The sequence below is a fragment of the Euleptes europaea genome, chromosome 10 (assembly GCF_029931775.1).
Source record: "Euleptes europaea isolate rEulEur1 chromosome 10, rEulEur1.hap1, whole genome shotgun sequence".
Classification (NCBI taxonomy): domain Eukaryota; kingdom Metazoa; phylum Chordata; class Lepidosauria; order Squamata; family Sphaerodactylidae; genus Euleptes; species Euleptes europaea.
Window position 1 is genome coordinate 6,777,841 of NC_079321.1, and position 24,354 is coordinate 6,802,194.

At 46.0% G+C, this 24,354-nt stretch overlaps 2 protein-coding genes across 3 annotated transcripts in view; both read right to left on the bottom strand.

Annotated features, from left to right (window-relative positions):
- UGP2 (UDP-glucose pyrophosphorylase 2) overlaps positions 1 to 7,076 on the bottom strand; it is a 43,614-nt gene extending 36,538 nt beyond the window's left edge. Inside the window, exon 1 of one of the 2 annotated variants that reach the window (XM_056856739.1) lies at positions 7,057 to 7,076. The gene's annotated coding sequence lies outside the window, so the exon portion shown is untranslated. Of the gene's footprint in view, positions 1 to 2,397; positions 2,416 to 7,056 lie in introns of those variants that run through there. The other variant, XM_056856740.1, reaches the window with a different exon arrangement.
- Positions 1 to 24,354, bottom strand: part of MDH1 (malate dehydrogenase 1) — a 119,919-nt gene that overhangs the window by 40,966 nt on the left and 54,599 nt on the right. The window lies entirely within an intron of this gene.

A 24,354-nucleotide genomic window follows, 5' to 3' on the forward strand; every position in this document is an offset into this window, starting at 1 on the left:
CGAATTTGGAAGAAATTCAGCACAGTCCGCCCAGAGTTGAGCACGTCTTCTAAAGGAAAACTTAAGCATGTGCTTAGCGCATGAATACAGAATGTGAAAGAAATGAAGCACAATCCAGCCAGAGTTAAGCGCTTCTTCCAAAGAAAAATGTAAGCATATGCGCTCTCTCAAGGGTCAATATGTTCACGTTCCACTGAGTTCAGCAGAACTTATTCCTAAGTAATTGTCCATGGGATTGTTCAAGTGCCTCTCTCTGGTTGCAGGTCCATTGTGTTTGGTGGAAACTGCTCTGTGAGGCGCCTTATGAGGATATTTTAAACATGTCACAGAACACCTTCAAACATCTTTGGAATTTCTGTCCACAAATTGTGGAATCAATGAGATTTCTGCTATTTAATTCTAGGGCCGGCACAATTTCACCCTCCCATGATGAGAAAAACCTTGAAGTTTTGATTGACAATAACTGACAGTACAAATTTCTTGGTCTAAACTAATTTAAATCATTCAGAAATGTGACGCTTGAAATAATACCGTAGCCCTCGCCAAAAGACAACAAACGCAGGCAACACTAAAAAAATCACGATGGTACAAGAATACCCTGAATATGCTTCAGCAGAAACAAAAAAATAAAAATCCAAAGTGGTTCAATATTTAATATATATGTAGAAACAGGATACAAAAGTATAGGAAGGAGTTATGATGTAAGTTTTTTTTTAATTGTGCATTTATAGAACTTACTTCATAACCAAGTAATCCCAAATGGCTGAAACCTCATACAAAGTATAGTTCTGCAGCCAGCACAAGATTTAAGCATGCTTTAATGACTACACAATGAATGTCTAAAACATACATCTGGCCCACAGGTATCATAGGAATAGAGGATTCTAAAAACCTGTATTTAGAAATTCCATGTTCTCAAACAGCAGATATTTTTTAAAAAGATTTTGGGTGAGACGGGAAAGGACACACTGTTCCGTACCCATGGCGCTCTTGTCTCCAGTTCCCTTAAATTGATAAAACTGTCATTTTAGCATATTCTACATCGTAGCCTACTTAAAACTGCCTTGCAGTAGCACCTATTCAACAGAGATCTGTTCTGCATTTTAAATGACAGCAAAACCCAGCATACCATGGAAGCCATTTTGTCTAAGCTAACACTTTTAAACAATTTGGCTAATAGTAAAAAAAAAAAAAAAGTCCAGCTGTTTAGGTGTGGACACCTCAACTTCTAAGCCTAGGGCTGAAATTTACGAGAAGCCTGGGAAATTCCACTCCAAGCTGCCAGGAAAGAAAAGGACACCGCAAAGTGTCAAACGGTTTACAATTTTAGTATATATTTGGACTCCACGACTATTCCAGCCCCTATAATTTATTTGCAATCTTATACAACTGGCAGCTTGTGAAAAAAATGTAAGTGGCACAATTTTTATGCAAAATGGCCTCCTCCACTATTGGGTTTAAAAATTTGCAACACACACATGTAAAGAAAAAAAATATATTGGCTGAAAGTCACAATCAACTGAAAGTGATCGAGCTGTAACTGGGGTTGTGCAATTTAGTACATAACAATCCTGTCGCGCCCGCCTTTCGGAGTGCCCCAGAACAGAAAGATCAAAGTATTCAGGGCAATGTACATGCAGATACTGAAAACCTGATCCAGGTTGGCCGGCTAGCCCAACTATTACCAAAAATACTTCCATTAACAAGTCCTTTTTTGGCAGCAGAGGGCAAAGAGAGGACCCATTCATTTAATAGAACAACATGCTTGGAAGAACCCTTCCCCTGAATTGCAGGGGTGGGGGTGGGAGAAATGCCATAGCTATGCATCCAAGCCATGACTTCTCCGGGGCTATTCCCAAATTTCGCAAGAGAGGTTTCTGAAAGTCAAATCACGTACACACACAGAGAAAAAATGCAAGGCGACAGACACAACCTGCCAAAACACCACTGCAAGCTAAAACTGACCTAAACCTATTCCAGGCAGAGGTAGGATTGTCAAATACCCAAAAACTGTTAGCCGGAGAGGCCAGGAGAGAGGCTGTGGGCTTATAACTGGCCAGACCCCTTCTGTAAATTGCCCTATGCAAGGCCAGCAATTGCACAACCCCCCTTAGGTTTCAGAGTCTATGCTTTTATAAGCATGTGCAAATGCACTTTAAAAGTCCAGCTGGTGCGTACCTGGTTGGTACCTAAGATGGTAAAAAATAAGGAACATTTGTGCTAGCAAACCAAAACCCTACCCGGTTTTAAGCCCCCTCTTTCCACCAGCGGCCCTCCACCAGGGCATGCTCTGACAGCCAGATCTGGTTCATCGCAGCATTATGGTTTTAAAAAAATAATAATAAGTCACAGACATCAATCAGCTTTAAGCCCTTTCAGAAACCAAGCAGACCTTACCTTTTGCAAACGACGACATTTTGGATCTGTACGAAAATAAATACTCTTGCTCTATAAATATAGAAAATTTAAGACACCTCTACTCCCCCCCAACAGGAAAAAAATAATAATACAAGAAAATCTCCAGAAGACAGATGGGGTGGGGGTTTTTCCCCCCTACTCTTCCGGGTAAAAAAAACAACAACAGATGTTTCTCCAGCTGTCGTTCAACAGCTATATTGCAGGATTAAAAAGGTATGCAATTAATTTTTATTTTTTGCAAAAAACCCGCCTAGAGCAAAAAGCAGCCCGCTCGCTCCACTCCAAAAAAAAAAAGCCACCAAAGGAATCCAGCGCGTTTTCTTTGCACCCGATCTCTTCCCCGATCCTTCCCACATCTGCCCTCGGAAATAAATGAGCCGGGCAGAGGGTGGCTGGGGATGCAAAAAAAAAAAAAGCCACAAGAATGCAAATTTCATCAATGGGAGAGGCGTGGCGTTTTTGCACGGAGGGGGGCGGCTCACACCGTCCCCACAATCCCCTCCCTTCCCTACAAGCCTCCTTCCAATGGCAGGAGCCCCAGAGAAACACCCCCCACCCCCAGCAAATTGCTGCAAGAAGCAGCTGCTGGCGCTGCGCTTTGGAGCCGGATGGCGCCCAGGGGCGGCTCTCTTCCGCCCCCCTCCCCAAGCCGACTCTGCACCGACGCCTCTGGTTTTACGGGCTGCCCTCCCCGTTTTGGAGAGGCGGGGGGGATGAATAGGCGTGGATCCCCTGCTGCTCCCCGCCCCCTAGTTCCAGAGAAACCCCACAACAGCCCGTTTTTTGTGCTGGATCGATTATTTTCCCAGTTATACATTTTCTTTTCTGGGCCTATTAAAGCTGCAATCCTCGTGTATTGGATCCTAGACTTTAAGCTGCAATCCCCATGCATTGAATGGTAGACTTAAAGCTACAATCCCCATGCACTGGATCCTAGACTTGAAGCTGCAATCCCCATGCATTGGATCCTAGACTTGAAGCTGCAATCCTCATGCATTGAATGGTAGACTTAAAGCTACAATCCCCATGCATTGGATCCTAGACTTGAAGCTGCAATCCCCATGCATTGGATCCTAGACTTGAAGCTGCAATCCCCATGCATTGGATCCTAGACTTGAGGCTACAATCCCCATGCATTGGATCCTAGACTTGAGGCTGCAATCCCCATGCATTGGATCCTAGACTTAAAGCTGCAATCCTCATGCATTGAATGGTAGACTTAAAGCTACAATCCCCATGCATTGGATCCTAGACTTGAAGCTGCAATCCCCATGCATTGGATCCTAGACTTGAAGCTGCAATCCCCATGCATTGGATCCTAGACTTAAAGCTGCAATCCCCATGCATTGGATCCTAGACTTGAGGCTGCAATCCCCATGCATTGGGTCCAAGACTTGAAGCTGCAATCCCCATGCATTGGATCCTAGACTTGAAGCTGCAATCCCCATACATTGGATCCTAGACTTGAGGCTGCAATCCCCATGCATTGGGTCCAAGACTTGAAGCTGCAATCCTCATGCATTCAATGGTAGACTTAAAGCTGCAATCCCCATGCATTGGATCCTAGACTTAAAGCTACAATCCCCATGCATTGGATCCTAGACTTGAAGCTGCAATCCTCATGCATTGGATCCTAGACTTAAAGCTGCAATCCCCATGCATTGGATCCTAGACTTAAAGCTGCAATCCTCATGCATTGGATCCTAGACTTAAAGCTGCAATCCCCATGCATTGGATCCTAGACTTAAAGCTGCAATCCTCATGCATCGGATCCTAGACTTAAAGCTGCAATCTTACAACACGGAGACAGACTCCCCTAATGGTGCTCGCATCTGAATAAACCGGCCTTGCACAGGATCAAAAAGTCATTCCCCTGAAGTCGGTAGTTTCAGGTTAATTAGTATCGAATATATTTATATTGCTTTGAGAATGAGCTTTACTACAATAGTTAGCATTTGGCTATTAGTTATTAATTAATTGCTTCCAATTCTTTCATATTAAATGTGTTCCTTAGAAACTGGGCAAGTTATTGATTAAGGTTAGAAACTATTTAATCTAAGTCTAAAATTGGTGACGGGGGTAAGAATGTATTATGATATGGAGGCTTGAGCACAGACATGTTGATATTTTGTTTTCCCCCTTATATCTCCCCCCTTTTTTCTATATCTTTATATAAAAAAATAAAAATTATTTTTAAAAAAGGTCATTCCCCTACCCATCCAGATGTGAAAACTGTTTTATTTTGGCCAGGGGGTAGGAAATACTAGAGCAGCAGAGGGGTTTAAACAGTGCAATCCTACAACCCCAGATTAAACCCAACGGAGTAGTTCTGCACAGGACTATACTGTTTTGGAGTCAAAAGGCTGAAAATCAGGATGATTCCTTTTAAAAACACACCTCTACCTCCAGCGCAAATCTTATACTAAAGGCTTCCTCTTTTATTTTGAAGCCCATGTCCTCCATGGGGAGAAGAGGAATAATTAAATAGTGGAAATCAGTGTTAATGGACATAGCCATGGCCACAAAGCAGAAGTGGCGTTAAAAACATAGATTCTTGGAGGAAAGTTACTTCGATGGCTACCTGCTAAGGTAAGTAAATGGAACCTCCACAATCAGTGGCAGTAAATTTCTGCATACCAGTGCTGGGTAGCAACACCAGGGGAAGGCCTCAACCTCTATGCACGGTTTGTTGGCCCTGTGGGCAACTGGGCAACTCCTAGACCCTAATAATAATCAAGTTGCAATTGATTTATGATGACCCTGCGAGATCAGACCCCACAGAGTGAAAGAGGATGCTGGACTAGATGGGGTCTGATCTTGCAGAGTCATCATAAATCAATTGCAACTTGATTATTATTAGGATCTAGGAGGCCCCAGGTTCAGGTCCCCTCTCCGTCACGGAAGCCCGCTGCGCAACATTGAACCCGTCGTTCTCAGCCTAACCTACCTCGCTGGGTTCTTGTGAAGATTAAATGGGGGAGAAACCTTTGAGGCGACCTTGGTGAGAAAAGCAGGGGATAAAGATCTCAAAATAAGTAAGGTTCTTAAGGAAATGAGGGAGGAGGGATCTGTGAGGGGAAACCAACCCCATGTTGGGTATGCTGGGATTTAAGACAAGGGTCTCCTGACAGGCTTGGATTTTAATGTCAGGGTGTAGTGTGCTCCCCCCCCCCAATGTCATGGCCCTTTCCCATTTTCATACTCATGTCTCATACTTAGACTGGAGTAACTCTGTGTAGGATTGTACTGTTTGTGAGGACAAACAGTGTACAATCCTACACAGAGTTACTCCAGCCCATTTTTTGTGCTGGATCTATTATTTTCCCAGATGTTTTATTTTCTGGGCCTATTCTAGTTGCACTCCCCTGCACTGAATCCTAGACTTAAAGCTGCAATCCTACAACCTGGAGACAAAACTCCCCCCACACACACACACACGCATGCAATTTCAGGGCCCTTTCCCATTTTCACACCCATGTCTTCTCACAAACAGCACAACCCTACAAGAGCAAGAGTCCAGTAGCACCTTAAAGACTGACAACAATATTTTCTGGCAGGGTGTGAGCTTTCGGGAGCCACAGCTCACTTCTTCCGATCCCTGTGAATTAACCCTACAAGAGTTACTCCAGCCTAAGCCCACCGAAATCAAGGGGTTCAGACCCTCTCAAAAAGATCCCATTTCTGGTCCTTGCAGTCTCAAGCATGGGGCTTGCATAACATGCAGGAAATGTCTGCTAAGGGTATAGTAGCTAAAACTTGCCTGAACTAGATTTGCAATAGTCTGGGAAGTGGGACAACTTTGCCAACTTTTGTTAGGATTGCCCTGAAAATGGCTGAGCTGGTGGATAAGGAGACGAAAAGGGGGGCAGGCACCTGCACCCTTCACACCTCACTGATAACCCCAATGAAGGGCTTACTTCGACCCCCACCCATTTATGAAAGGTCAAATTATTTGAGGAGGGGTCTGTCTCTCTCTCTCTCTCTGCCGGAGTCAAAGACACAGGGCTCTTTTCACCCATGCCAAATAATGCACTTTCAACCCACTTTCAATGCACTTTGTAACTGTGTGCATTGCAAAGGGGATGGAAAGTGCATTACTCAGCACGTGCGAACGGGCCCACACGTCTCCTTCCCGCCCCCCAAACTGCAGAAAAGAGCGCCGCATCTGGCCCGAGGCGTGCAATGCACCCCCCACTTGCTCTTTTGCACTCCCCCAGCCCCAAAGGACCCACCCTCCCCCTCCCCCCAAGCCAGGAAGCTGCTTGTCCTTTAAATGCAAACTCCGCCTGTTGGCAGGCGGACATGGGGGGAGGAGGAGGTCAGGCCGGGGAAGCAGCTGCTGTTTGCAAACGCCAGCGCTTGCCGGGAGGAGGGGGGGGGCTCTCTTCCACGCCCCACAAGTCCAGGAAGCCAAGGTGACCCCACCCCCCTGGTGCTTTTCTGTCCCACGGGCTGCTGCAATGCAATGCAATGCAATGCACCTTCACCCGCGTGACCCCCCCCCCGCCCCGAGTCCCAGGGCCCGCAGCCGCGGTGCAAAACCGAAAGGGCTCCTCCCTGCCTTTGCAAGCCCGGGCGCCACGCGCACCCCGCGAGGAAGGCTCCCCCTCCCCTGCTCCTTGCAAAGCTCTTACCCACCTATTTCCTCGGGCACTGGGGCGGGGCGGGGGGGCCGGGAAAGGGGGGGCTTGCTCTCTCTTTTTTTTTGCAACGGGGTCTATTGCACAAGAGGCCGGCCGGCTGCCTCCTCCCGCCCCCGGCTCAGGGCTGCAAGCAGCTGCCCTCCCCGGCTGGCTGCGACGGAAGTGCCGCCTGATGCCTAGAAGGACGGCCGCGGCTCCTTGCAGCGCCGCGCAGGGAGCGCCTGGCGCCGTGCAAAGGGGCTGCGACGAGGCCCGGAGCCCCCCGGGCTTGCTGCTTGCTCGGGGGCCGGCCGGGGAGCGCACGCGCTGCAATCACTCCAATGCAAGACTTATTCAATTGCAAACTGTTCTCGGGCAATTGCAAACTGCTCTCGGGCAATTGCAAACTGTTCTGGGGCGCTGGGATGAGAAGGCAAGAGTAGAAAAGGGCGAGAGTCCAGTAGCACCTTCAAGACTAACAAACAATATTTTCTGGTCTGGGGGGCCGGCCGGGGAGCTCACGCGCTGCATCCACTCCAATGCAAGACTGATTTAATTGCAAACTGCTCTCGGGCAATTGCAAACTGTTCCAGGGCGCTGGGATGAGAAGGCAAGAGTAGAAAAGGGCCAGAGTCCAGTAGCACCTTCAAGACTAACAAACAATATTTTCTGGTAGGGTCGGAGTTTTTGTGAGTCACAGCTCACTTCTTCAGATACAGCTAGAATGTGAATCCATCTGTCTTTAAGTAGAGGAGAGTGAATTCAGACAAGCATCACTCTCCTCTACTTAAAGGCAGATGGGTTCACATGCTAGCTGTATCTGAAGAAGTCAGCTGTGGCTCACGAAAGCTCCTACCCGACCAGAAAATATTTTTTGTTAGTCTTTAAGGTGCTACTGGACTCTCGCCCTTTTTGACTACTGCAAACAGACTTAACACGGCTACCCGCTGAGAAGGCAAGAGTCACTGGAGAAGACAGTCGTGCTAGGAAAAGAGGAAGACTGAACAAGAAATGCATGGATTCAATAAGTGAGAGGGAGTAGAAAAGGGCAAGAGTCCAGTAGCACCTGAAAGACTAACAACAATATTTTCTGGCAGGGTAGGAGCTTCTGTGAGCCACAGCTCACTTTTTCAGATACAGCTGAGAATGTGAATCCATCTCCTTTAAGTAGAGGAGAGTGAATTCAGACAAGCATTAGTATGTAAACATTTACATACTGTTAACATTTACATACGAATGCTTGTCTGAATTCACTCTCCTCTGCTTAAAGACAGATGGATTCACATGATAGCTGTATCTGAAGAAGTGAGCTGTGGCTCACGAAAGCTCCTACCCTGCCAGAAAATATTTTTTGTTAGTCTTGAAGGTGCTACTGGACTCTCGCCCTTTTCTACTGCTGCAGACAGACTTAACACGGCTACCTGCTGAGAAGGTAAGAGTCGCTGGAGAAGACAGTCGTGCTAGGAAAAGAGGAAGACCCAACAAGAAATGCATGGACTCAAGTGAGAGGGAGTAGAAAAGGGCCACAGTCCAGTAGCGCCTTAAAGACTATCAAAAATATTTTCTGGCAGGGTAGGAGCTTTCGGGAGCCGCAGCTCACTTCTTCAGATACAGCGAGAATGTGAATCCATCTGAATCGGAGAGTGAATTCAGACAAGCATTTGTATGTAAATGTTAACAGTATGTAAATGTGAATAGCAGGCGTGATGGGATTAGGTGTGGTCTGCAGAAGAGTCTGTGATGTCCAGGGGAGAGGTGGGTGTGGAGAAATCAGCATTGGTCATGAGCCATGAATGCGAGGTCTTTATTCAGCCCAGGTAAATGCATTGACTAGTTGGAATATTAACTGTAATTCAGCAGTTTCTCTTTCCAATCTCCCTTTGAAATTCCTTTGTAAGAGAACTGCTACTCTTAAATCTGCAACAGAATGTCCTGGAAGGTTGAAATGTTCTCCCACTGGTTTTTGAATATTGTGGTTTCTGATGTCAGACTTATGTCCATTTAATCTTTGTCTAAGAGACTGACCTGTTCGTCCAATGTAGATTGTGGAAGGGCATTGCTGGCATGTAAGAGGGAGGGCATCTTGGCCATCTTCTGGTCACTAGGGGTGTGGAGGGAGGAGGTAGTTGTGAATTTACTGCATCGTGCAGGGGGTTGTGCTTGATGGCCCTGGTGGTCCCTTCCAACTCTATGATTCTATAAAGGAAGCCACCGCAGCCCTTAATTTGCAAGACCTGAGCAAGGCTGTCAAAGATAGGACGTCTTGGAGGACTTTGATTCGTTGGGTCACCATGAGTTGGAGGCGACTTGACGGCACTTAACACACACACACATAATGATCTAGTTCCAGATTTTAATGGGTGAGATTGAAGTTGAGGAATGAATGTATTACTTTGTAAAGCTTGAACACAGGCATGTGTCTTTTTTCTTATTTTCTGTTTCTGTATAAAATAAAAATTATAATAATAAAAAAGACTATTTAAAAAACAGGTTTGCAATAAAATAAAAAGAGGCCCTACGCTGGCATCCGTGCCAGTTTGTACGGTGCAAGTGGCATGGACACTGGTGTAGGGGTCATGCCAGCTCCTAAGAGCATTGGGGGGGGGGCTTCAAGATTGCACAGTTAGAGAGTCAAAAATGTCTTTATCAGATAACCCAAGAGAGAACAGCTGGTGCGTAAGGGAGACTTCCAACAGAGTTTCTGATGTGTTCCTACAATGGAAAGGAGATTTGGAGGGGAAACCACCACCACCACCATTTGCTTGTGCTAACAAGAAGTTGGCGAACGTAGCGTGAGCTGCATAAAAAATGGTACTCAACATGGAAAGCTGTGCTGGGGCAAATAGTGTCCGATAAGGCCCGCCAGCTTCCAGTTGCCTATTCCTCGTTGACTTCTGAATTTTTGTTTTTTAAAAAACAAATTCCCTTGTGTATGATGTCATAGTCTGTGTTCATCCTCATACAGTTTTGGGAAAAACAAGCCAAAATAGTTCAGAATGTTTAATGCCAACCAAAACCCTCAGTTGACGTTCCTGGGCGTTGGAAAATGTTTTCTATATTATTTTTTAAAAGTGACAATCTCATTTGTTTTTATGATGGCACACTTCCTGTTCAGATGGGAATAAGTCATTTTCACAGAAGGGAGCCAAAGAAATGTATCATGCTCCATTTAAATACTCTCGTTTACATCTAAAATTTCATATATATTTTTAAACTTAAAAATAGAAATGTGTAGAACAGTCATTTCTGTGATTGTATACTAGATTTATGGCCACAAATTCCAAAGATTTTTATTTGTAACTCAAAAGCTTCCTGCAGCTCTTTGATTCCCAGGAATTTTGGAATAAATCACTTTATCCCTCATGTGACCTGGTCAGAAACAAGAATCACACAATCTAGAAGGAAATTAGTGTGTGCAGACTCACATAAGAAGGGCTTTTGCTCCTGGTCACAGATCATGTGAAAACTACAGGAAGAAGCAATATAATATAACCACAGGATGAAGAGCCAAAAAAGAAAAAGACATTTCAGATAGATTCATGCTATTCAAAACAAATACACAGGCTTGAGACATATGTACAAATTCTAGCATTTCTCTAATGTAGAAACGTATTTAAATAGCTCTTCTAAAGAACTTCAAAATTGCCGCAACATCACAAAGGATTTCTTGCAAGGTGATCGGCCAAAACAGTTGTTACGTCACCCATCTGGAAATAATTTGGGGGCAAGGATGCATTCCCCACAACGTCATTTTAATAGCACGTCTCTGATTGCCAGCAAATGCAACAACAGAAAACGCCAACGCTATGAACGATTCATTCAAACGGATTTCATCAAGGTCGGAAAGTGATTCATCTTCATGGATGACCCGAATCTGTTTCTCAGGAGCAGGAAGAGAGTACCAGCGCTCTAGATAAGCAAGGATGGAACCGACAAGGAAGAAGTCTAGTTAAGAGGCCAGGGACAGAATGACTGGGGGGATGACTAGGTATGGGTTTGTGCAACGTCCTTGCAAATAATTCTGGTTCCTTGTCATCTTGGTAAGCTGCAGTGCTCTAACCTTGAGCATTCTACCCCTCCTGGAAGCTTCCAACTACTTCAACAAAGATACTCACTGCGCAGTCCTAAGGGCTGGTGGTTAAGAAGCGCCCGGGTACGGCGCAGCTGCCTAACCTGAACAGATTGCAGCTGAGCACAGCAAGCCGAAAATGCCTTTTTCAAGAAAACCCCATATTATGTATCATACATAATACATAACACCCCGTGAAACTCTGTATTGAATTCCATGGGGCTACGCCTGCATTTTGGAGTGGGGAATCAAACCCGGTTTTATATCATAATTTATTGCGGTCCTTGACCAGTATTACAAAGTTAAAACATTAAAACAACAATAGTTCAGTACAACAACAAAAAATAGCTGCATGAACATTTGAGCTAGTCAAACGGGTTTAAAACTCTGCATCAGCTTTAATATAATTTCCCCATGTCCTACATATCCCTAGATAGAATTTAGCTACTTGTCTAGATACCCAGTGGTTTCTATCAGACAACAGATATTCCAGTTTAGCTGCATCAGATTCATCAAGAAGTCCAACTAACACTGGCTGGAGATATTTTGATCTGGCCTCCTTGTAATATGGACATCTCAGAAGCATGTGCTCTGTAGTTTCCATCTCCCCCATCGAGCATAAACATGAACACATGAAGCTGCCTTATACTGAATCAGACCCTTGGTCCATCAAAGTCAGTATTGTCTACTCAGACCTGCAGCGGCTCTCCAGGGTCTCAGGCTGAGGTCTTTCACATCACCTACTTGCCTAATCCCTTGAACTGGAGATGCCGGGGATTGAACCTGGGACCTTCTGCATGCCAAGCAGAAGCTATACTACTGAGCCACGACCCCTCCCCACTATGAACACATGAAGCTGCCTTATACTGAGTCAGACCTTTGGTCCAGCAAAGTCAGTATTGTCTGCTCTGACCAGCAGTGGCTCTCCAGGGTCTCAGGCTGAGGTCTTTCACAGCACCTACTTGCCTAGTCCCTTTAACTGGAGATGCCGGGGGCTGAACCTGGGACCTTCTGCATGCCAAGCAGATGCTCTACCACTGAGCCATGGCCCCTCCCCTAAATCTGTGTATGGGGTCTTTTTGAATCTCCCTACCAGCATAGCAGTAGAAAGTGCCACGCACCTTGCCAAGGTAAACGCTCTTCTGCTGTTGGGTCAAACCCGGTTCTCCAGATTAGAGGCCACTGCTCCAAACCACCGCTCTTAACCACTATACCACGCTGGCATGTGTGTGTGTGTGTTTGAGTATACACACACATATTCATCCACTACAACATATCTCCCTTTGTTGCAAACAATGAAACTCTAAAGGGTACCTCGGTTTCAGACTTTGCTACCTTACCTTTCTATTTCTTAACATGTAACATGGCTGCGTGTTCCTGAATAGCAGCTGCCACGTGATAAAATTCCTTCTGATAATTACAACCTCCACTGTGCCGCTTTATCAAGATAGTGGCAATTGCAGTGATTGCCGTGAGAGTTTGGATGGGAGGACATTTTGCTTTGGTAACTTAATACAAAAGCTTGAGTTAATTTGTGGCAAATTACTAAGTTTCTCTCCCTGAGGCCCTTTTCCATAGCAGGCGTTTAAAAAATGCAAGTATAGATACTCAGCCGCACAACGTCACTACACCGTGCCCGAAAAGCTCCGAAAACAGAAGGCCAGGTACAACTTCCTTATATTTTCACATCTTAGTTGTCACTAAGCTAGTTTCCAGATGTTGATGAGTTGTTCCATGGGTTTTTTTTGGTCCTGACTGAGGAGAAAGGAGACGAAGAAGAGTTGGTTTTTATATGCCGACTTTCTCTACCACTTAAGGAAGAATCAAACCAGCTTACAATGCCCTTCCCTTCCTCTCCCCACAACAGACACCCTGTGAGGTCGGTGGGGCTGAGAGAATGTGACTGGCCCAAGGTCACCCAGCTGGCTTCACGCGTAGGGAAACAAATCCAGTTCACCAGATTAGCCTCCGCGGCTCATATGGAGGCGTGGGGAATCAAACCCGGTTCTCCAGATCAGAGTCCACCGCTCCAAACCACCGCCCTTAACCACTACACCATGCTGGCTCTCAGGATATAAAGAAAGTAAGTAAATAAATAAAAATAAATGCTACATTTCTATGGTGGAAGATTGAATCTTGCTCCTTTAAAAAAATAAAACACAACTGCAGAATATGCGTGTGCACACGAGTGCACACCAGCTGGTGTAAAATTGGATCAGGACTACAGCACTAGGAGAACCCTTTCTCTGTGCTGTGTTCCCAGTTTAATTCACCCTAATGAAGCTGCCATGTCTGCCTGCTCATTTAGGGTATTTTTTATCCCACTCTTCTTTCCGAGGAGCTTGGACTGCTATTACAACTGATCTCCAGCCGGTAGGGATCAGTTCACCTGGAGAAAAATGGCCACTTTGGCAATTGGACTCTACGGCATTGAAGTCCCCCCCTCCACAAACCCCCCCTCCTCAGGCTCCGCCCCAAAAGCATCCCACTGTTGGGGGACCTGGCAACCCTACCTGGAGAAAATGGCCACTTTGGAAGGTGGACTCTATGGCATTATAACCCACCCTAAACCCCACCCTCCTCAGGCTCCACCCCCAAAATCTCCAGGTGTTTTCCAATCTGGTGCTGGCAACCCTATTGATTGTGCTGGTGATTTAAAGCTGGCGTTCATGTTTTCCTTTCTGGTTTAACTGGGGGCAGGTTGCCTTCCGATATACACGCCAAAACTTTAAAGATGCTTCGAGCTTGTTCAGTGGAGGCATGGATGAACTTCACCATGCAAGGTAGGATTGCCAGCCTCCAGGTACTAGGTGGAGATCTCCTGCCATTACAACTGATCTCCAGGCGATAAAGATCAGTTCACCTGGAGAAAATGGCTGCTTTGGCAATTGGACTCTATGGCATTGAAGTCGCTCCCCTCCCCAAACCCTTCCCTCCTCAGGCTCCGCCCCAAAAACCTCCCGCCGCTGGCAAAGAGGGACCTGGCGACCCCTGGGCTCACTGCCGAGGCAACAGGAAAGCTTGTCTGGAAGAGAGAAAGTTGGAGATGGGCGCTTTGCACTCTGGCCTTGCGGCTCCAGCATTTCAAAGCTCGACACGAACGTGCAGCCGAAGTTCCCATGCAGAGGGATCTTCTTTGTTTTTCTCCTGAGCCCTTGAAATATTAAACAACTCACCACTTTGCTTTTAACTTTCGCCTTAGTCAAAATGCAATCTTCCCAGTCAGTGGAGATAAGGTTTGTGTCCACACCCAGTTCTTATTGACCTCGGTGGGGTTTCTTGGAACTTACTGTCCGTGAAGTATGCGGCGATAAAGCCTATTCCTAATTGACTCAGGACTAGTAAATCCTGCCTGCTTAAATGGGGGCAAAACCTCCAAGCAAGTGTTGACTGTACGGCGACCTTAAATATCTCAACTATCTCCCAGCTTCATACAGCGATACTGAGTCTTAAGAGTTTGTCTGCACAAAGAGCTGAAACTCAAATTAATGCATCAATCCATAACCTCAGCTGGTGGCAGCAGAACAGGGCTGCCAACTGCAGCTTGGGAGACGCCTGGTGATTTGGAAGAGCTGCCAGGGGAGGGCTGCGGTTGCCAACCTCCGGGTACTAGCTGGAGATCTCCTGCTATTACAACTGATCTCCAGACGATGGAGATCAGTTCCCCTGGAGAAAATGTCGGCTTTGGCAATTGGACTCTATGGCATTGAAGTCCCTCCCCTCCCCAAACCCCGCACTCCTCAGGCTCCGCCCCAAAAACCTCCAGGTATTTCCCAGCCCAGAGTTGGCAACCCTAGGGGAGGGCAGAGTCCAGAGAGGGAGCTCAGCTGGGTATAATGCCTTAGAGTCCACCCTCCTAAACAGCCATTTCCTCTAGGGAAGCTGATCGTTGTAGTCTGGAGATCAGTTGTAATTCCGGGAGAACTCCAGCCCCCACCTTGAGATTGGCAACCCTATCTCTGCTCTGGTTAGACCTCACCTAGAGTATTGAAGCCACAGCCTTCAATTTGCAAGATCTGAGCAAGGCTGTCAAAGATAGGACATTTTGGAGGACTTTCATTCATAGGGTCGCCATGAGTCGGAAGCGACTTGACGGCACTTAACACACACACACACAGAGTATTGGGTTCCGTTTTGGGCACCACAATTTAAGAAAGATGTAGGTAAGCTGGAACGTGTCCAGAGGAGGGCAACAAAGATGGTGAGGGGTCTGGAGACCAAGTCCTATGAGGAAAGGCTGATGGAGCTGGGTATGTTTAGCCTGGAGAGAAGACTGAGAGGAGATATGATAACCATCTTCAAGTACTTGAAGGGCTGTCCTATAGAGGAGGGTGCCGAGTTGTTTTCTGTTGCCCCAGGAGGTCGGACCAGAACCAACGGGTTGAAATTAAATCAGAAGAGTTTCCATCTAGACATTAGAAAGAATTTTCTAACAGAGCGGTTCCTCAGTGGAACAGGCTTCCTCGGGAGGTGGTGAGCTCTCATTCCCTGGATGTTTTTAAGCAGAGGCTAGATGGCCATCTGGCAGCAATGCTGATTCGTGACCTTAGGCAGATGATGAGAGGGAGGGCATCTTGGCCATCTTCTGGTCACTAGGGGTGTGTGGGGGGGAGGTAGTTGTGAAATTCCTGCATTGTGCAGGGGGTTGGACTAGATGACCCTGGTGGTCCCTTCCAACTCTATGATTCTATCAAGGGGTATGGGAATGGGCAGGAAAGGGATCCATATTCCTCTGTTCCCCGTGCATTCACTGCTGCAGCCCCCACTCCTCCTAGAGATGCCAGCCTCCAGGTGGGATCTGGGGATCCCCCGGAATTACAGCTCATCTCCAGACTACAGAGATCAGTTCGCCTGGAGAGCTGTTTTGAAGGGTGGACTGTATGGGATTATACCCCACTGAGGTCCCTGTCCTCTCCCGGCTCCATCCCCAAATCTCGAGGAGTTTTGCATCCTATTTCTGGCAACCTTACATCCTCTGCACCCCTTGAAGAGACATAGAAGGGTGTTACACTATGCTTAAGGCTGCCACATATTACAGCTGTGTGAACATGTCCTTGTTCTTACACTCACAGCTATGGATGTATGAAGTATATGGATGTATGAGGTATACTGTTATTTCTGTTTCATTTACTGGACCACATTGTTTCGCAAGGCGGCCTGATGGGAAAATAAGTTCCATTCAAGGAGACTCGGAGCAGGAGGACTGGAATATGGTGTTGTTTGTGTGTTCATTAAGTGCTGTCAAGTCGCTTCCGACTCATGGCGACCCTATGAATGATGGTGTGGTGATGGCTGCCAACTTGGAAGGCTTTGAGAGGGGAGTGGACATGTTCATGGAGGAGAGGGCTATCCATGGCTACTAGTCATGAGGCATCCCTATTCTCTCCAGGATCAGAGGCGCATGCCTGTTATATTAGGCAGGATAATGCTGCTGCATGGGCAGGATAATGCTGCTGCAGTCGTCTTGTTTGTGGGCTTCCTGGAGGCACCTGGTTGGGCACTGTGTGAACAGACTGCTGGACTTGATGGAACTTGGTCTGATCCAGCATGGCTTTTTTATGTTCTTATGAATCAACGTCCTCCAAAACATCCTATCTTTAACAGCCTTGCTCAGGTCTTACAAACTGAGGGCCGTGGCTTCCTTTATAGAGTCAATCCATCTCTTGTTGGGTCTTCCTCTTTTCCTAGCATGATTGTCTTTTCCAGTGACTCTTGTCTTCTCATAATGTGGCCAAGGTACAATAGCCTCATTTCAGTCATTTTAGCTTCTAGGGTCAGTTCAGGCTTGATTTGATCTATAACCCACTGATTTGGGGTTGTTGTTGTTTTGGCAGTCCACGGAACCCGTAACCCTCTCCTTCAACACCACATTTAAAAGGAATCTACTTTCTTCCTATCAGCTTTCTTCATTGTCCAGCTTTCACACCCATACATAGTAATAGGGAATACGATGGCATGAATTAACCTGATCTTGGTGGCCAGTGACACACCCTTACACTTCAGAATCTTTTCTAGCTCCTTCATGGCTGCCCTTCAACCTCCTTCTGATTTCTTGGCTGCAGTCTCCCTTTTGGCTGATGATGGAGTCAAGAGATAGAAAGTCGTGAACAATTTCAATTTCCTCTTTGTCAGCTCAGTGATTTTGTGCGCTCAAGTCATGTTGCCAATGGAAGTGGGTTCTCTACGCAGCAAGCTCAAGCATGTAGTATGTTTGTTAATAAAGGGAACAAAACAGGCTGGTTGCGAGGAAGGCTTGTTAAAATCTAGGCACACATCCTTCTAATTTACATTAACGTCTGGCTGATAATTAAATCCAGAGAGCGCACGGGTGTGGTTTCTTCTCCTTCTCCCAAAGGCTCAGATAGTGCTTTCAGAGCCTGGTGTGGAAGCGGGCCAAAAACCCCGTAACAGGCTACACATTCCTACACAGTGAGGCAGGGAGAATGATCTCCGGTTTGCCTGCGTGAAATTCGTCTGACGCGGGGCGGGGCGTTGACTCTTTCCTCCCACATGATTTCGGTAATCAAATCAACTGTAACATGCATCTTCATATGAATTATATAGTTTGTAGCAGAGTTTGAGAAGTAAGATTTGATGTATGTTTGTTTTTTGTGTAACGTATGATTGTGGGACTTCTGCAGTGGATTTGAACATGGTAAATTGATCACCACATAGGCTGGGCATATGTACAATATATATTACAAGCATACCTTGGAGATGTCACAATAAAGCAAGTCATACAAATTTTTTGGTTTCCCAGTAGAGGAGGAGGAAGAAGAGGAAGAAGAAGAGTTCTTGCCAGGGTCCTAGTACTTGGCGATTCCCACAGTATGGGAATCTATGAAGACTAAACACAGGGCATAGACTGGCCTTGGACAGAACAGCACAACAGCACCTGGAAGCAGCACAATCGCACTACCGCATACCATCCTCATGGCCTGCTCCTGACAGTTGCCAACCTCCAGGTACTAGCTGGAGATCTCCTGCTATTACGTCTGATCTTCAGCCGATAGAGATCAGTTCCCCTGGAGAAAATGGCCACTTTGGCCATTGGACTCTATGGCATTGAAGTCCCCTCCCCTCCACAAACCCCACCTTCCTCAGGCTCCGCCCCAAAAACCTCCCGCCGTTGGCAAAGAGGGACCTGGCAACCTAGGTAAAACTCCCATGCATAAAAGACCAGAGAGAGAGAGAGAGGTCAGCAAGAAGTTTGAGAACTGAAGACTTAATTCTTGCCAGAGACTAATGCTTATTTGCATTAAGGAAAATTCTTAATGCAAACAATGATGTTCTTCTTATACAAGGGCAGTTTCCCGCTCCAGCACTTGGTTTGATTTTATGTTCCTGAGAAAGTTCTCCTTGGAGACATAAAATAGTACAAAGAGCACCCAAAGACAAGCAGGTAACCGTTTACAGCTAGGTTGGCGAACCATCCAAAATCCATTCCATTGACTTAAAAAGCATGACAATTAATAATTAAAGGTGGGCCTAAGTGCTATGCAAAGCATCATGTTTGAATATGCAAGTGGAAAGCCGGGGGAAAGCTCACGATGTCTCTCTTTAAAAATACACAGCCTCTAATGTTCTCTGCTCTGTTTTAAAAGCCAGCCTCCACAAGCATCCGCTAAATTAAGTGAGAGCATATTTTACTTTTTAGAAATTGCACCATCTGCTCGGCAGACCTAAAAATATCCATAAGCACAAACAGGTCTTTGAGGCAGCATTCAGAAAGCCGTCTATTTCGGCATTCCCAAGTACAATTGCACCAATTTTACTTCATAATAGGGCAATCTGACTTTCCCCAGGGAATATTCACGCAAGGCTGAAAGCAGTTCTTGCTTCAGTGGGTATGTAATATAATTAAATCAATGCAGTCAATACCAATTTGATCACTTAAATATACTGCGTCGGTCACTCTGTTCTGCTTTCTTTTCCATGTTAACCATCGAAAATAAATAAAAGCCTAGTGGTGAAGAAGAAGAAGAAGAGTTGGTTTTTATATGCTGACTTTACCATAGAATCATAGATTTGGAAGGGACCCCCAGGGTCATCTAGTCCAACCCCCTGCACAATGCAGGAAATTTCGAACTACCCCCCACACCCCCAGTGACGCCGACTCCATGCCCAGAAGATGGCCAAGATGCCCTCCCTCTCATGATCTGCCTGAGGTCATAGAATCAGCATTGCTGACAGATGGCCATCTAACCTCTTCTTAAAAACCTCCAGGGAAGGAGAGCTCACCACCTCCCGAGGAAGCCTGTTCCACTGAGGAACCGCTCTGACTGTTGGAAAGTTCTTCCTAATGTCTAGACGGAAACTCTTTTGATTTAATTTCAACCCGTTGGTTATGGTCCGACCTTCTGGAGCAACAAAAAACAACTCTGCACCCTCCTCTCTATGACAGCCCTTCAAGTACTTGAAGATGGTTATCATATCCTCTCTCAGTCTTCTCTTTTTCAGGCTAAACATACCCAGCTCCTTCAACCTTTCCTCATAGGACTTGGTATCCAGACCCCTCACCATCTTTGTTGCCCTCCTCTGGACACGTTCCAGCTTGTCTAAACCTTAAGGAAGAATCAAAACGACTCACAATCACCTTCCCTTCCTCGCCCCACAACAGACACCCTGTGAGGTAGGTGGGTCTGAGAGAGCTCTAAGAGAGCTGTGACTAGCCCAAGGTCACCCAGCTGGCTTCATGTGGAGGAGTGGGGAAACCAACCTGGTTCACCAGATTAGCATCCGGCACTCATGTGGAGGAGAGGGGAATCAAACCCTGTCCACTAGCTTAGAGTCCACCGTTCCAAACCACTGCTCTTAACCACTATACCACGCTGACTCGCTATGCTGGTGGAAAATGTTGTCAACTCGCAGCCCTTTTATGGCGACCCTGTAGGGTTTTCAAGGCAAGAGACATTCAGAGGTGGTTTGTCATTGCCTGCCTCTGCGTTGCAACCCTGAATTTGGACCTGGGCTGTCCAGGTCAGTAGGATTGCCAGGTCCCTGTTTGCCACCAGCGGGAGGTTTTTTGGGTGGAGCCTGAGGAGGGCGTGGTTTGGGGAGGGGAAGGGCTTCAATGCCGTAGAGTCCAATTGCCAAAGCGGCCATTTTCTCCAGGTGAACTGATCTCTATCGGCTGGAGATCAGTTGTAATAGCAGGAGATCTCCAGCTAGTACCTGGAGGTTGGCAACCCTACCAGTCAGGGTAAATAAAGTTTACTGCCACCTTAAACACTAACAAGGTTTTATTCCAGCATAAGATCTCGGCCTTTTATGCAGAGACGTTTCCCACGGTCACTCCTGCCGACTGCTTCGGGGCTTTCTTTTGATTTTGCATGGCTTTTCCACCTGTCAGAGGTCGCCTCACACCTCCCCGCACCCCATGTTTTGTCTGTATTTTCCAGGTGCTGTTTTAGCCAGAATCTGGAAAATGCAGGCAAAACGCGCTGGGAGAGCAAGGTGACCTCTGACGGGCAGAAAAGGCATGCACGATCAAAAGGAAGCCCCGAAGCAGTCGGCGGGGGTGACCGCGGGGAAACATCACTGCATAAAAGGCCTTGGTTGTGGGTGCAAAAGGCCCCAAAGTACCATAATAGACAGCTCTATAGGAGGCATTACTCGCGTATCAAATCTTACGGTACGTCATGGTTAAAAATTTAAGTAAGCGTTTAGCTAAATTGGAGTGGACCACTAAGGAACAGAGAAATATCTAAAAGGGTGCCAATAATTCAGCGTGGCTCCAGAGAAAGGAATATTCAAAATAATTGTAAATTCAACTGTAAATTGGTAGTATTCAAAAACACAGATGTAGGCTAATAATTCACTTATATCAATATTTTTATATGTATATAATCTTGTAAGGTTGCACTATTACTTCATAGCACCTTTTCAACCAATAGGATTGAATATACAGAATTGTATATACAACAAGGCAATAAAAATAGTAAAGTTCAAAAGAATTCAGCAAAGCTTGTAGTGTCTTTTTTTCATGAATTATGAAATATGATGACCATAATTGTCCTTAATTCCAGTTGGGTAGAACAGGATTCCGGTATCTTTGCCTGTTTCAATATTTCTTCAGCTACCTTGAAGGACATATGTTTAAAGGGGTGCCAATAATTCAGCGAAGCTCCAGAGAAAGGAAGGCATATGAAAACTGTAACATGAATCAGTTGGTCTTAGCAGGGCCGGCAGGAAAGAAGGAGCCGTTTGTCAGAGCCGTGCTACTTTGAAATGAACTCCTATGGAGGGATGAAGTCAATATTTGTAGATCAATTCCGTCCTCCGGGGAGTTGTTTTATAGAATAAAACTGAAGTGTGCAATGTATTTCGCACCAGGGTTAGGTAGTGGAAAAGTCATTCCATCCCCACCCCCCTCCAATTCTATCAGCCTCTGGTTTCTCAGTTATGTTATGACAACCGGACCAAAATAAAGTGGGTTAAAAGTTGCTTTGACACAGACATGTTCACAGTGAGAGTTAACATGCCTGTGGCAAGTGGGAATACATATGAACATGAAAAATGACCGATACTTCTTTTTCCAAAGTTCAAGTTGTTCACTCTGATACAAAGCAGAGACCCCAAAAAAATAATAATACCTGGAATGGAAAGGTTAAGCTTTGGAAACAACAGGTTTGTGGGAAGGAAGTCGAATTGCTTTTAACAAAGGAATAGGTTTTACATAGGATAATTAGGATATTTAGGAGCCCCGTGGTGCAGAGTGGTAAGCTGCAGTACTGCAGTCCAAGCTCTGCTCACGACCTGAGTTCGTTTCCGACGGAAGTTGGTTGCAGGTAGCCGGCTTAAGGTTGACTCAGCCTTCCATCCTTGCAAGGTTGGTAAAATGAGTACCCAACTTGCTGGGGGTAAAGTGTAGATGACTGGGGAAGGCGATGGCAAACCACCCCGTAAAACATAATCTGCCTAGTAAACGTCGGGATGTGATGTCACCCCATGGGTCAGGAATGGCTCGGTGCCTGCAGAGGGGACCTTTACCTTTTTTTAAAATTAAGATATTTAATGTCCCATGATTAATTTTGTTCATATATCTGTTCCTGACCTCTTTTGTTACAATAGATCTGGACTGTCTCTTTTAAAAATCATGAGAGCAATTCTGACAGATTGATCTCTTTTTTTTTTTTTTTTGCCGTTAAATCACAGCAGATGTATGGCGACCCCTCACGGGGTTTTCAAGGCAAGAGACGTTCAGAGATGGTTTGCCATTGCCTGCCTCCGTGCCATGCCCCTGGTATTTCGTGAAGGTCTCCCATCCAAATACTTGTCAGGGTACTAATTAGGGTTGCCAGCCTCCAGGTACTAGCAGGAGATCGCCTGCTTTTACATCTGATCTCCAGCCTATAGACATGAGTTCACCTGGAAAAAATGGCCACTTTGGCCATTGGACTCTATGGCATTGAAGTCCCTCCCTTCCCCAAACCCCACCCTCCTCAGGCTCCGCATGGTGGCAAAGAGGGACCTGGCAACCTTAGTAGTAGTAGTAGTAGTAGTATTTAATGCCTTTCGATTTTTATAGAATCATAAAGTTGGAAGGGACCACCAGGGTCATCTAGTCCAACCCCCTGCACAATGCAGGAATTTCACAACTACCTCCCCCCACACCCCCAGTGACCCCTACTCCATGCCCAGAAGATGACCAAGATGTCCTCTCTCTCATGATCTGCCTAAGGTAATAGAATCAGCATTGCTGACAGATGGCCATCTAGCCTCTGCTTAAAAACCTCTGCTTAAAAAAAGGAGATTTTAAAGAAGAGGTTAGATGGCCATCTGTCAGCAATGCTGATTATTTATTTATTTATTATTTTTATTTGGTAAGCTGCCTTAGGCAGGTTCCTATAGAGCTGGCATAAAAATGTTCAAAATGCATAAATAAATAATATTATTCAGCTAGGTACCGTCCCCCCCCCCCCGTCCACGCCTCATGATCTCATATACCAGAGGCACAGGCCTAAATGTATTCTACTAAATAGAACACTCACATTTCCAAGTGTTTATTTGATGGCAAAAAAGGAGGTTTTGGGTTTTTAGGGGGGGGTTATTTCCTCCAAGAAATACTATTCCTTGATCGTATAACACTTTGGCTAACCTCTTCCAGTCCTGCTGAACTCATACGGTCGAGTCCCTCTAACAAACGTCATTCTTTTTATTTCTGTGTTTAAAATTCGCAAGGAAATCTAGAGCCTCAGTACCAGCTGCATTAAAGTTGAGAGATCTGTCTGATGAAGCTGTTACGAAAGGTCAGTGCAACACTATCCTCACACCAAGTGACCGGAGGATTACTGGACTTGTGACCATTGTAATATTTTTGGAACTGTGTGTAGCGCAGTGATTTAAAAGAAAACCCGACACCTCTTTCAAAACGCCTTTTTAAAATCAGTTTAGATCCATTGCAGAGCTCCAAAGATGGAACAGCAGCTTTATTTCTTCCAGTATTTATGCATTCAGAAATGACTTTTATTATGTTCTCAGAGACTGTACTTTGGGACGAAGGTAGGGTTGCCAGGTTCCTCTTCGCCACCAGCGGGAGTTTTTTTGGGCGGAGCCTGAGGAGGGGAGGGTTTGGGGAGGGGAGGGACTTCAATGCCATAGAGTCCAATTGTCAAAGTGGCCATTTTCTCCAGGTGGACTGATCTCTATTGGCTGGAGATCAGTTATAATAGCAGGAGATCTCCTGCCACCACCTGGAGGTTGTGCAACCCTAAGGAAATAATCTCAATGCACTACCACAACTTCTCCTTTTAAATATATTTCTTTCTTTCAAAGTTTCTTGAACACCTGGAGGTTGGCAACCCTACATAGAGTCCAGTTGCCAAAGAGGCCACTTTCCCCAGATGATCTGATCTCTGTCGGCTGGAAATCAGTTGTAAAAGCAGGAGATCTCCAGCTACTACCTGGAGGTTGGCAACCCTAACAATAGGCTTGCCAGGCCCCCCCCCCTCTCCTCCAGCAGGAGGTTTTGGGGGCGGAGGTGAGGCGAGATCACGAGTGTGTGTGGCTGCGCCGACGCGATCGCATCACTTCTGGTTTACACCCGGAAATGCCGCATCGCAAGCAGCCCGTTGCAAATGCCGCATCGCAAGGGGTAAAAGGCCGTTGCAATGCAGCACTTCCGGGTGTAAACGCATCGCAAGGGGCTGTTTGAGTCCCAGTTTGAGTGGCAAAAGGCCCCTTGCGATGCATTTACACCCAGAAGTGCCGCATCGCAAGGAGTCTTTTACCATTCAAGCTGGG